Source organism: Lissotriton vulgaris, chromosome 1_1 (assembly GCF_964263255.1).
Source record: "Lissotriton vulgaris chromosome 1_1, aLisVul1.2, whole genome shotgun sequence".
Lineage (NCBI taxonomy): Eukaryota > Metazoa > Chordata > Amphibia > Caudata > Salamandridae > Lissotriton > Lissotriton vulgaris.
The window spans coordinates 1,354,455,399-1,354,467,910 of NC_141685.1; the positions used below are offsets into that span (position 1 = coordinate 1,354,455,399).

At 45.6% G+C, this 12,512-nt stretch overlaps 1 protein-coding gene across 2 annotated transcripts in view; it reads left to right on the top strand.

Annotated features, from left to right (window-relative positions):
* The first annotated feature begins 1,249 nt into the window (after positions 1 to 1,249).
* The window catches only part of STAC3 (SH3 and cysteine rich domain 3), a 150,411-nt gene continuing 139,148 nt past the window's right edge, over positions 1,250 to 12,512 (top strand). For both annotated transcript variants that reach the window (XM_086966672.1, XM_086966686.1), the window contains exon 1: positions 1,250 to 1,428. The gene's annotated coding sequence lies outside the window, so the exon portion shown is untranslated. The remainder of the gene's footprint in view (positions 1,429 to 12,512) is intronic.

The window sequence follows — 12,512 nt, forward strand, 5'->3', positions numbered from 1 at the left end:
CTGCATGCCGCAGTCCAAAACCCAGTCCTGGTTCCTGTAGATGGGGGCAGAGCAAGCGAGACAGACCCCCCCAGTATGGAATTGGTATATTTCCCTACAGGTCAGTGCATCAGAAGAAGTCAGCAGGTTCCTTGAATATCACCAATTAGGCCAGTGCTTAATAGTTATAAAGAATAAGCTCAGGTTCCCCACGTTTTTCTAAGGCGCCCTCTGCCCGCCAGTTCTACCCTAAAGTTGTGCTATCCAAATACAAGGCTGCAAAGTCTTGAATCCATCTCTTGCTTCTTTGTTGAACCACCTTCCTGTTTCCTCTGCTCTTTTCATCCCTGATTCTTTTTCACTCTCCTGTCTTGCTCTTCCTTCTCCCTTTTCTGCGTTTCTCTCTCATGCTCTGGCTCAAAAACTTAAGATGAAAAATAAATAAGTCCTGATCCCCAGTCTGAAGTGACGATGACAATGCTCACCACTTGCACAAGTTAGGCAAGAACTAGGCCCAAACTCTAAAGGCATTTTACAGGCTCCAGGTTTTTCAGGGTGAGCGAGGGAGCCTTGGGTTGATGTTCCAAGTTCCTGAGAGACAAGTCCTCTTAGACCAGTCCATGTTTTTTTCTGGCCATCTGGTCTTTTGGATTGAACATTAATTTTCGCAAAACCATTTAAAAAATGTGGCAAGTAGGGACATAGGTTGGCCAATCTCACCTTATGTGTGTTTTTTTAAACTCCACAAAGGTAGATTACGCGCCAGCATTTTCAGGTGTAGTGGACTACTCCTTTCACGATTACACCTTAAAGTTCTCAGGTAGATTTAAAATTAATACCGGTATACCAGAGACCGTCGTCAATAGCATATACAGGGCATTAACTTTCAGTTCCGGCCCCCTGTCCTGTGCAGTGGATGTCAATCAAGCCTTTTGATATTTGAAACAAGGGTCCAATGGGTAAGAACTGGAGGGCTCCCTGACAACCAGGCTACGGATATAATGTACTGGTGTGCTGAGACAGCCTTTCTTTATAGACCGCGGCCTTTAACCTGCTTAAACCCAGGTATTGGTCACTTGTGTGTTTTGGTGTGTGGGGCTGTCCACGGTGGTTGGGACTGTGTGTCAGTTATTTTTGATTGTCTTACTGGCAGGGCACGTCGCTGTTCGTCTGTAGTGTCCGGTTTCCCTCCGTCAGCCACGTTCGCTCAGCTGTCGCGCCCCCTCCAACGCCTGTCACTTCAACTCTGAACCGGACAAGGCGAGCTGGACCGCCGGTCCCTGGTCCCGGCCGGGAATAAGACGCAGTCAAACTCTGCCGAAAGAAACACCTTGCCTTCCATTTGATTTTTTGTTTCCAGGCGGGGGAGCGTGGCAGGAGTCGTTCGGTTGAATACCTCCGTACAGACCACCTTCCTTGGAAGAGCCGGCTCAAAACACTATTCACGGGGTAAGATCTCTTACTTTTCCTTTTCGTTTTACTTAAAAATTGTCTCTTCAAAGTTGTGCGTTTTTGCATTTCATATTATGCTATTTCCTTTCAATCCAACAGTTTTTTTTTTTTAAAACATCAGAGTCTATTATCCTGTGGAACATGTGTTTTTGTGACATAGCGGATAAATTTAAGTCTGGGCGGTTCCTAACTATCTTTGAATTGCTCCTCTCCGACCCACAAATGTCTCAAAACCGCACCGTCGCTGCTAGTCCCGAGCTGCTTCTCGAGCTCGTCGGAAGGAAGGAGAGGGCTGGTGAGGGTTAGTGTTACACCGTGAGCGAGAATAGCCGCGCGCGCTCGGCGAGCCCCAGCAGTCGTAAAGAGAGAGAGAGAGAGAGAGCTGCCCTCTCATTAAACCAACCCCGGCACCTGAGAGCTCCTCAGGGTAAAAGTGTTCCTGTTAATAGCCACAGTTGAGGCCCTGGGCTGGCAGCCTCTGCTGGAGGCCTGAGGCCTCGGTTCCTTCCTCGGACTCTCCTGTGACGCACCTGAATTGGTGTCACCTGGTAAGTTCCAGAGACACAGACCGCTTTGGTCTTGGGGTTCCTACAATGTTCATGTCTCGCCTATTTTGAGTTCTGTGATTCACTCGTAAATGTTGGGTCAGTGGCGTGGACCTTGTGGACAAGGTGAAGACCCTACTCTGCGTTTAATGTTCCTCTGCGGTGGTGCCTGGAGTTCTGAAACTGCTACACCCCGCCCACCCCCCACCCCGCCCATGTTTAATTTGTGGTGGTGTCGGTCTGTTGATCATCAGGGCGCGCAGTAGCACATGCTAAGGAAAGTCAAGAGCCATGCCATGGATGTGTCTGTACCAGTGGTAGAAGTGGGGGAAAAAAAGTAGGGGAACTGTGAGCGTAGAATCAGAGGGCGGGAATAACCCAAGGATTGGATCAGTGGGCGGAGCAAGAGGTGTGGCAGAATGAGCAACCATCCCAATTTTTTGTATTTGTTTGGCATTTCACTGCCCAGTTTAATCAACCAATCGATACACATGATTATTTAAGGTCATAATGAGTTATTGACATTAAAACACATTCACAAAGTGGGATATGCTTCTAATCACAGAATGTCCCAAATACAATAAAATGTGGAAGCACAAGCCATTTGTCGCCGAGCCATGGAGTTTGTCATCAGAACTTCTCAATTTTTCCACAAGAGCAGTTCAAACATGAATGGCAAAATATCCTAGTTTGCAAATGTTTTCTATATAATTATGGCTCTGCCATATTTGCCTCACAATGCAAGATCTGCTGCATGATCTGACCATTTAAACTAATAAATTGTTTATAGCTCAAACGTATCAAAAGTTAATAAAAAAATGTGATTTCTTTTAGTGCTGAGTGGATGGCTTATTGCAAAGGTTGACTGATCACCTTTCTCACTGTTGCATTTGTATGTTACAGTGGTACTAATAAGGTACATTCTTTCCAGAGACTGTTAGCATGTGTACACATGTCAAAATAATAAAATATCAGAAAATATACTGCATTACACTGAAGCCTTTTTTTAATGCATAATTTTGTCCTCCTTTGCTACATAATTAATGCCAGTGGCCCCACAGCAAGCATCACATGTTAAAAGTGCTTGTGAATGAAGCAGAGAGACTGTGAAGTTTGCTAACTTAGTTTGGTGTGCGTGCAAATCTTGTATTGCCAATCCCTGGTGAGTTGCAGCTACTACTTCTGAAACAAGGCCAATGGAGGTACCAATGGGGGAGGCAGACTGGCCTAAAGGGCAGGGCCGGTCTTAGTACTGGTGGTGCCCTGTGCATTAATGTTTGTTATTGCCCCCCAATGACCACCTCTGCCATGGATTCCATCACTACCACCCTTTAACAGTGCCCCTCAAGTCTCCATAACCACACTCTCTCTCAGATGCATTTAATTTACAGCGCCACTCATACCAGTGTAGGGTGTCGGAGCACTTTACATCATACACATTACTCAGAGACAGTCAGTATGTGTGTAAATCACTGTATAGAAAATGTTACATAAGACTAAGGACTACGAGGTGTAGGAGTCGCATGACAAGCATACTAGTAGGCCGTATAGTTTAATAGTGATTGGTCTGGAGAAACACAAACTCAGAATTTAAAACATAATACCATGGTTGGGGGTTCTCTTTAATAATCAGAATTGATTTCTGTGCAAAAGAACACTTTTTGCAACATTAGGATAATCAAAGACTGGGGGGAAAACATAATGCTCTAATTTATACCTTGTAGTTTGTATGCAGCTCCTAGATGAAAGTTAATAGCACACTCTTCTATGTTAGGACTTTAACTTATAAACTGCAAGTAACAAAAGCATCTCTCTGACAAAAGCAGTAGCCCATTGACCTATTTACATTATGTGCACTTTATCTGCATGGTGCATGTTCTTTGCAGCAGGAATATTAACCCTCTGAGCTACCTTTCCATGAATCAAAACTTCCACTAGACAAAATGATCTTTCTCTCAGAAGAACATTAAACACCAGAGTCATCATGAAATTTTTATTGTTGCTGAAAATTGCTGGAGGTCAGGAAAGAGGCAGCAAGCGCTTTTAAACCCTCAATATACTTGCACTAGTTGCAAGACCAGGGAAAACAAAGACAAGAAAACAAAAATAGCACTTCACTAGCAAACTCTGTAAAAGTGGTGCTAATCTGTTTGGGTGTGAATAAAATCAATCTGTCAGGTTTGCTACCACTCTGTCTTACTTAGTTATTTTTCATATTTTTAACCTTTTACTCCAGATACTGCACTTTGGAATTGAAATGTCAGAAAAATACGACATTTCCAGCAGAAATGTTTATTTTTTGGATCCATATCACAGTGGAGCAAATAAAAGAAAGGAGAGGAAAGAGAGTGAGAACCCCGTCTTGAAGTCACGGTTTTCGGTAAGAAAAGAACTGCTAGACAGAAAGAGAGGGAAGAAGGAAAGAGTGGGAGGGGGCAGCTGAAGCGGCAGAACAGAAGTGGACCATGTTTTTTTTTCTTCTCTGGGCATGAAGGAAAAGACAGAGTCCTGTTACTTCTCTGCCGCCCGTCCTCGAATGCCAGGAACGCCAAGCTTTAATTATAGGTGAAGATGATTTCTTGCGTCCTGGGACACATTCTCAAAATAAAAAAGTAGGGGAACAGAATCATTGGAATTAAAGAAGTAGGGGCACGCCGTGCCCTGCCGATCCCGCCCACTTCGACCACTAGCCTGTACACATGGAATCAACCAGTACGACTCTGCAAGGGTGGACATAGATCCTCTGTTGTCAAGGCAGAGGTCAAGGGTCATTATTGTGTTGGTGTACCCTGATATACACCTTTTTTGTTCCAGTAGTGTCCATTAAGGATACCTCCTTTTAGAGTATTGGTGGCTCTTACGGTATTGGTTTCCGTGTTATTCTCGTGCTAAGGTTCCTTTTATTTTGATACAGGGGGTTTTAGTTATTCCCTACTGCTACTTGTGTCACTGGGTTGGTTCCTTTTTATCACTTTTTTATTTTGGCACTCGTATCTTGTTATTCCAATAATAATGTTCCCATAATTTTCGGAATGTTGCCCATGTTACTCAAGCTCGAGCACCTTCATAACATTTGGACATCTGTTATTACAGGAATTTTGTCTTCCTTTATTCCAGTAATGGCAATCTTCGAATTCTTATATTACCTCTAGATAACAGCACTGCAGTTGTTCCACTAACTGTTCCCCTATTACTCCAGTAAAAGTGCTACAGTTATTTCATTACGTCATTTTATTAATTAAGCCCTGTGATTTAGGTAACCTTGCTCCCGTCATTTTAGTTGATTCACCTCTTATTCAAACTAGGATTCCCCCTTTATTTTAGTAATGCCCCCCTCGTATTCCAATATAATTGCCCCTCCCGTTGCTATATTGATCTTTCTAGTAATGTAGTAAAATAATTTTAACCATATTCAAGGGTTCCTCACTGTTCCATCTTGGTACTTTCCAGTGCTTTAAATGGAAAAAAACAAGAGCAGGTACTCACCAAATTGAAATGTGGACTAGGGGGTGGGGCTATGGGGGCGGAGCTATTTGCAATGCTAAGGGACCCAGCCAGGGGCACACATTTAATGTGATTGAGATTGAATTGGTGTGCAAATGTGTATAATGATAATAAAGCATTTCTGGTATATTTTGAGTATTTCATTTCCCTTATACGTACAACATGGTAAATTCGATGTCAGTGAATGTAATGCCACATGGTGTAATTATATTGTAGCTGAGTAGAAGCTAGAGCTGTGAGCAGCTCAGTCATCCCCCAAGCCTAACGGGAGCTGCGCGCTGCCACTGCAGCTTTCAGTCAGCATTGTGCATTATAGCAGCGCTCCAGTTTAACAGCTGAGGAGGCACTATAATTTGGGACTTTGCATTTCAGTGCGGTGATGATGATCACTGCGCTGAAATGCGATAGTCTAACTTGACAGGACTGCATGTGCTTTAGAAACGCTTACATTTGCCTCTGCCGACATTACTAAATCTTAATTCCCATGGCTCTGCACTGCATTACTATCACTACCTTACTCCTCAGTCTGGCTCCAAACAAGTGCTGCCCTACTCTGCTATACCAGCAGGAAGCCTTCTCCGAATTCCCTAGAGTCAGGAGATATGCCCGTTAGCAGGCCCTAATCACACACCTAGAGTCCAGAGATGTTTTAAGTCATGGGCAAAGTGTGCTATGGCCAAGGGCCCCAGTCTTTCAGTGCCCCCCCCCCCCCCCCCCCAGACCAAGCCAGCGCTGTTCTGCAGAGTCTTGCCCTTATGATGCGTACTAATTCTTAAACAATGTATTTTAAATACCATGTCTCCTTAAATTTATTTTTATAGTGGGCGATATGTGAGAGAGGATTACAGATATTTTGAAGAGAAATGTTGTGTTTGTTTCATGCAACATCCATTTAAAAATCTTTCTTTTAGGTCAAAACAAGACCTCACATATGAGAAATGGGTGGGTGTCAGAGATTATTTGCAGCATAATTAGTGAGCTACTGCTGTTTTACAATGTTGAAAACACACATCACTATCCCTGAATATTGGATGTAAAGACATTTAGAATTTGGAACAATGTGCTTGTTATTGATCTTGCCAAAAACTGCATGAACGAGCTGAAATTGAATCAGGAATTCAAAACTGTTCCAGAGTTTTTTTTTGAGGGGCAAGATGGCCGCCGCAGCGTTGTAGAGAGAGGTCGCATCTCAACCCCTCTCCGTCCCAAAGCCCAGACCCAGGAGACAGATGACTCTTAAACAGTAGTATGCAGCTCATTCTCCGCTGGGTAAAGGATCAACAAGGCGGAAGCAGCAGGACGTTTTTGCAGAGGAAGATCTGCGTGTTTTTCAGAGCTTCATGTATGTGGGGAAGGGCAAAGACATTGACTGTATCCCTGGTCGAAGCACTCCGCGTTAACGTACTGGAGAAGGCGATGGCACAACGTGGAAAGGAGAAACAGCAGCCGATGCCTGGCAGCCTGAATAAGGAGGCGAGTCAGAGAGACGCAGGGAAATCTGGCACCATTCCAAAGATTAAAATGCTGCCGCCGGGTAAGCGATCTACACCGGCTATCTCAGCAGCGACCAAAGCCCAGCAGCGTAAGTTGGACAAAGCAAAGGAGAAGGAGAGCAAGCAAGCCAGGGATGCGGCTGCTCGAAGCGACGGGACCCAGGAAAAGCCGGCGCGGGACTTGACAGTGAAGAAGAAGATCGAGAAAGATCATACTATAGGCAGCCATCGGTGTCAGAAGCATTCGGGCTGAAAGCGGCTGCGGGGACAACAGGAACATCCACGGCAAGTCAGCCGACCGGGGGAGCAAGCGGTAACGTCCTCGAGGACGCAAGCGGCAGTGTTGCTAGGCAACCAGAGTACGCAGACCTCACGCTTCCCGCGGCAATCTCGGCAGCGTTGGATGACGGCTCTGAGAAGGAGCAGGGGCAGGGGAGCCAAGGAGAGATGAAAAACGCCGAACTGAGGGTGAGCGAGGCCGCTGGTGGGACAGAGTACCATAACACTTCACAAATGTTAAACGCATTAAAAGAGGTGGAGGCAGAGATGCTTGTGGAACAGGCTCAGTTGCGGGGGGCAAAGGGAGCAAAATGGGGAAGCCTAGTGAGTCTTGGCTCTCAGAAGGGGCAGACAGAGGCAGAATTCACCGAGGGGGCAGAGGGAGACAGGTTCTTTTCGGTCCCAGAAGAGTCTGAATCCACTATTGCCAGCAGCGACGAGGAGAAAGATACTTCAGACTTAAGTCTGAGCTCTGGGGATAGTGGAGGCTCCAGGGGGAGATGTACTCAGAAAAGGCGCAAGGTTGCAACAAGACGGACAGGCTCTCCCTTGAGCACCCATAAGAAATTACTATGGGACTACTCAGCCACGTCCAGCATGTATAGAGAGGATGGCCAAGACGGGCAAGGTGAAGGGGGAAAATTGGACATTATGTTTGCCACCTTAAAGCAGATACAAGCAGAAGCTAGAGCGGAAAGCCGGAGAGCAAGGCATGACACAAAAAAAATCCAAGCCTCAATCAGGAAAGTAAATAAAAAATATGAAGATGTCGAGGTGAGAGTGGTAGGAGTTGAAGAGAGAACTGGCAGGTTGGAAGATGAAGTCACGGACTGGCAGGCATTTAGAGTGGAGCAGACAAAGGTCGTGGAGGACCTACAATGGAAGGTTGAGGATTTGCAAAATCACCAGAGGCGAAATAACGTTAGACTCCTTGGGCTTGAGGAAGGCGTGAAGGGGCAAGATCCAAGAGGTTTTGTCATTAAGCTCCTAAAGGGGGCCTTTCCAGAGGCGCAATGGGAACTCAAAGTTCAGAGGGCCCATAGGTTTCCACTGACATTGAAGAAAAGGCGGGACGGGGGCGCAGATACGCTCCCAAGGGCCATGCTGGTCTTTTTTGGGAACTTTCTAGTAAGACAAGAGCTGATGGAGAAAGCCAGGCCAGATTCCAAGAAATCTTTTGAAGGAGTAACATTTTTTGCTAGACCTGACTTTTGCCACGTGACAGTGGAGAGGCGATGGCGACTTAGACAACTAATTGCTGCATTCCAGAGACAAGGGGCAGAGCCTTATTTAATGTTCCCGGCAAAGTTAAAAGTTATCTCTGCAGGACGCACAAGAATGTTCTTTTCCAAAATAAAGGCGGGGGAATTTTTGGCAGAATTAACAGAACAAGGGGGAGCTAGGAAGATGTAAAAGGGAATGTACAGGGGAAAAGAGGAAGGTTGATAGGGGGGATGTGGCTGGGATTCGTAGCCTGGGTCTGGTAAGAAAATGGTGGGTGGATCAGAGTTGAGGGAAGGAGAGGGGGGGCGACACTACAATGCTCAGTGGTCACGCATAGGTCAGTTGTGACCTATTTGCCTGTGACAGGGGGGGGTGGGTCAGTGGAGGGGGAGAGGGGGTGGAGGGGGGCAAAGGGGGGGGGTGGTGGTGATGGGGACGGTGCAGGCGTTGGGGGTTTGAGACATACAGTACAGATTTCTAAAGTATATAAAGGAGAGAGGCAGCGGTTGGTCAATTTCATAGTAGCAATTGGAAAGTTGGCAAAACTAAGCATGAATAAATGGCAGTTAGGATAATTACGATCAATATCTGCGGGCTAAATAATGGAGAGAAAAGGCAAAAGCTAGCTGCGCTGCTTCGATTCTGGAGAATTGATATAGTCTGTCTACAGGAGATGCATGTGGCTAGCAAAGATAAGTTCATGTTGGATCAAATGGGGTTTGAGGTGCTTGCCTATACAGGACAGGAAGGTAGAAATAAGGGGGTGGCGATATTAGCTAGGAAAGGTGCTGCAAAAATCAAAAAGGAGGGTCAAGATGGGAGATGGGTTTTGCTGGATGTGGAAACCATGGCTGGGAGATTTACACTTACCTCATTGTATGGGTCAACTGAAGATAAACCTGAGTTGATTGAATTTCTGGATGGGGAACTAGCACTGTGGCCAGAGCCCGTAGTATGCTGTAGGGATTTTAATATTAATGGTCTGGATGGCCTAATTGACAGGGGTGGGGTAGATATCGGGGGAGGAAGAGAAAGACATACAAAGCAGTACAGAATTTGGTCTGGCATAACGCGCTGGTGGATATGTGGGCGGAGAAAAACCCAATAGGCACAGGCAGTACTTACTACTCAGCCCCACATAAAACGGTCGCTAGGTTGGACTACTTTTTCATCTCTAGTTCATTGGTGTGCGGGGCCGTAATAGAACGGCTTCCCAGGATAGTGTCGGATCACAACCCATTGGTTTTAAGTATGACTTTGACTAAAAATAGGTACAGGACGACTAATGCATGGACATTTGAACGGGGGTTGCTGAAGGAGAAGGAGTATGTTATAAGGATGCAGGATTTGATAACACAAGTTTGGGACATGAACAGGTACTCGGCTTCAGCGGATATGGTGTGGGACGCTTTTAAAGCCGGAGTGAGGGGAGAGACACTAAGCTATACTATGTTAAGAAGTAAGAAGGAAAAGGAGAGGATGGAAGAGAGGATTAGAAGGCTGGTGTGCTTAGAGGAGGGTCTAGTGGCAGCGATAAGTAGGCAAGAACCTATTGAACAGATCCTGTTGGACCTGTAGATACAGAGGGCAGAGGCAGGCGTTAGTCTGGCGCAAAAGGCAGCAGGGAACTTCCTAGCAAAAAAAGAAAAATGCTATGAATTTAATGAGGGTGGGCCATTTGTTGGCAATTAGGACTAGGCAGACACTAGCAGCAGGGGAAATAAAAGAAATCAAGGACAGTACAGGGACTATAGTCAATAAGGTGGAGGAGGTACAGGAAGTGTTCAGGAGGTTTTATGAAAAATTATATGAGCAGGACTCAAATAACGTAGAGATAGGGATCACAGAATACTTGGCACAGATACCGCAGGTAGGGCTAAGTATGGAAGAGAGGGAAAAGCTAGACCTGCAGTTAACGATTCAGGAGGTAAGGGAGGCGACATTCAGTCTCCCCTCTGGCAAGGCAACAGGTCAAGATCAAATTCCGGCAGAATTCTATAGGACCTTTTGGGACGTGTTAGGAACGGACATGTGGGCAATTTGCTGCTTGGCACAGGGGGGTAGGGTAGTCAAACAGTCCTGGGCCGGGGCGGATATAATTGTGATATTAAAAAAGGATAAACCTCCAACGGATCCAGGTTCCTACAGGCCAATAACACTGCTGAATGCAGATGCAAAAATATTTTTTAAATCTCTGGCAAAAAGGTTGAGTAAGGTTATTGAGGGGTTGGTGTCCCCGGCACAGCATGGCTTTATCCCAGGTAAAGGGACTACCCAACATACAAGACAGATGATTACCATCCTAGATGCAGCTGAGGTTGCAGGAGACCCTGTCGCAGCTATTTTTCTGGATGCCGAGAAGGCCTTCGACAGGGTCTCCTGGGACTACCTGTGGAAAGCCATGGAATGGGCTGGTATAGGCAACGGCTATATAAAAGCAATCCAGGCATTATATAAACACCCATCGGCCAGGATAAGAATTAATAAATCCTATACGAAGGCAGTACAGATCAGGCGGGGGACTAGGCAGGGATGCCCAGCCTCACCTCTACTGTTTGCCATATATCTGGACCCGTTGTTAAGAAGGCTTACCTACAACTATAGGATTCCCCCAGTTAGGCTGCATGAGCAGGAATATAAATTATTCGCTTATGCGGACGATGTAGCCATTACAACACCAGAACCGGGGGGGGGGGGGCATTGATCGAAATAGAGCAAGAGGCAAGGAATTTCGGGGTGATTTCAGGGTATCTTATAAACAGAGGAAAGACACAGGTAGTGCAGAATAGGTTCACAACATTCCAGGATACGAGGGTAGTTTCAGAAGCAATGTATTTGGGGATTAGGGTGTCAGCGGATCTGGATAGATTAATAGAGATTAATATGGAGCCACTTCTAGGGAAGGTCAAAAGAAATTTGGAGAGAATTAATAACTTACACTTGACATTAACGGGGCGTATCAATATGATTAAAATGGTTACTTTTCCGAAATTTTTATATATTTTCAGAGCGATTCCCTTATACTTTGATGGCACATGGTTCAATAGAATAGAAGCAACATTGAACAGGCTAATATGGGCACAGGGGAAGACACGTAGAGCATATCGATTTTTGACACTACCGAGGGAGAAGGGGGGATGGGAGGCACCTGATTTTAGGCTGTACTACTGGGCAGTAGCTCTCCAATACTCTCAAGGGTTATTAGGAGGCAGTAGTCATAATGGTGAGAGATTGGGCAGCATTAACGTTTATGAAGCGGTTCTGGGCAAGGAGGCAGAGAATGCCTTAGTAAATACAGTGGATTATGCCTACTTTAAACACACTAGGTTCAAGACACTAAGTGATATATATAAAATCTGGAAGGCCGTCGGGAAAAAGCTAGGTATTGGGAGGTATAATAGATATCTGAGGCTTTATACAAACAACTATTTCCCTGCAGAGATCTTCAGGGATGCAGTTATGAAGGATTGGGATGGCAATGGGATCAAGAAATTAGGGGACTTGCTGGATGCAAAAGGGGCGTTCCTACTGTTTCAGGATATTCAAAACAAATTCAAGATACCTGAGGAAAATTAAATTTTGGCCATGTTGTGTTCCCTAGCGCGTACCCCACCGACTCCATGTACCAGCTTAAAGTGCATGTAACTTCCCTCCTGTGCCAGCTATGAAGACGCAAATACATTTGCGTCCACCGTTAACTTGTCCTCTTTCGGATCCACTATGAATGGATTATATAGTCCGTTCCTAAGTATGCTATGCCACCGTCTTTTTGTAGTGCACTTTTCGTATTTTTCCTGCTCTAGCAAGAGTAGGCCCTGAATTCCTGCCATCTGAACCTCTTTTGTGGCTCCTGACTCTGCCCAGGCTACCTCTGTACTCGTGAACTCTGTCCTACTTTCAGCGCGGCCCCTCGCGCTCAGCTCAAGCCTGCTTTCTGCCAAGACTGACTATAACCTTCAAGTTATCTGTTCCGCTCCCCGAGAATACATTCCTGCCTACTAGATCCTGTAAACATCCTCTCCAGCTGCAAAGCCAA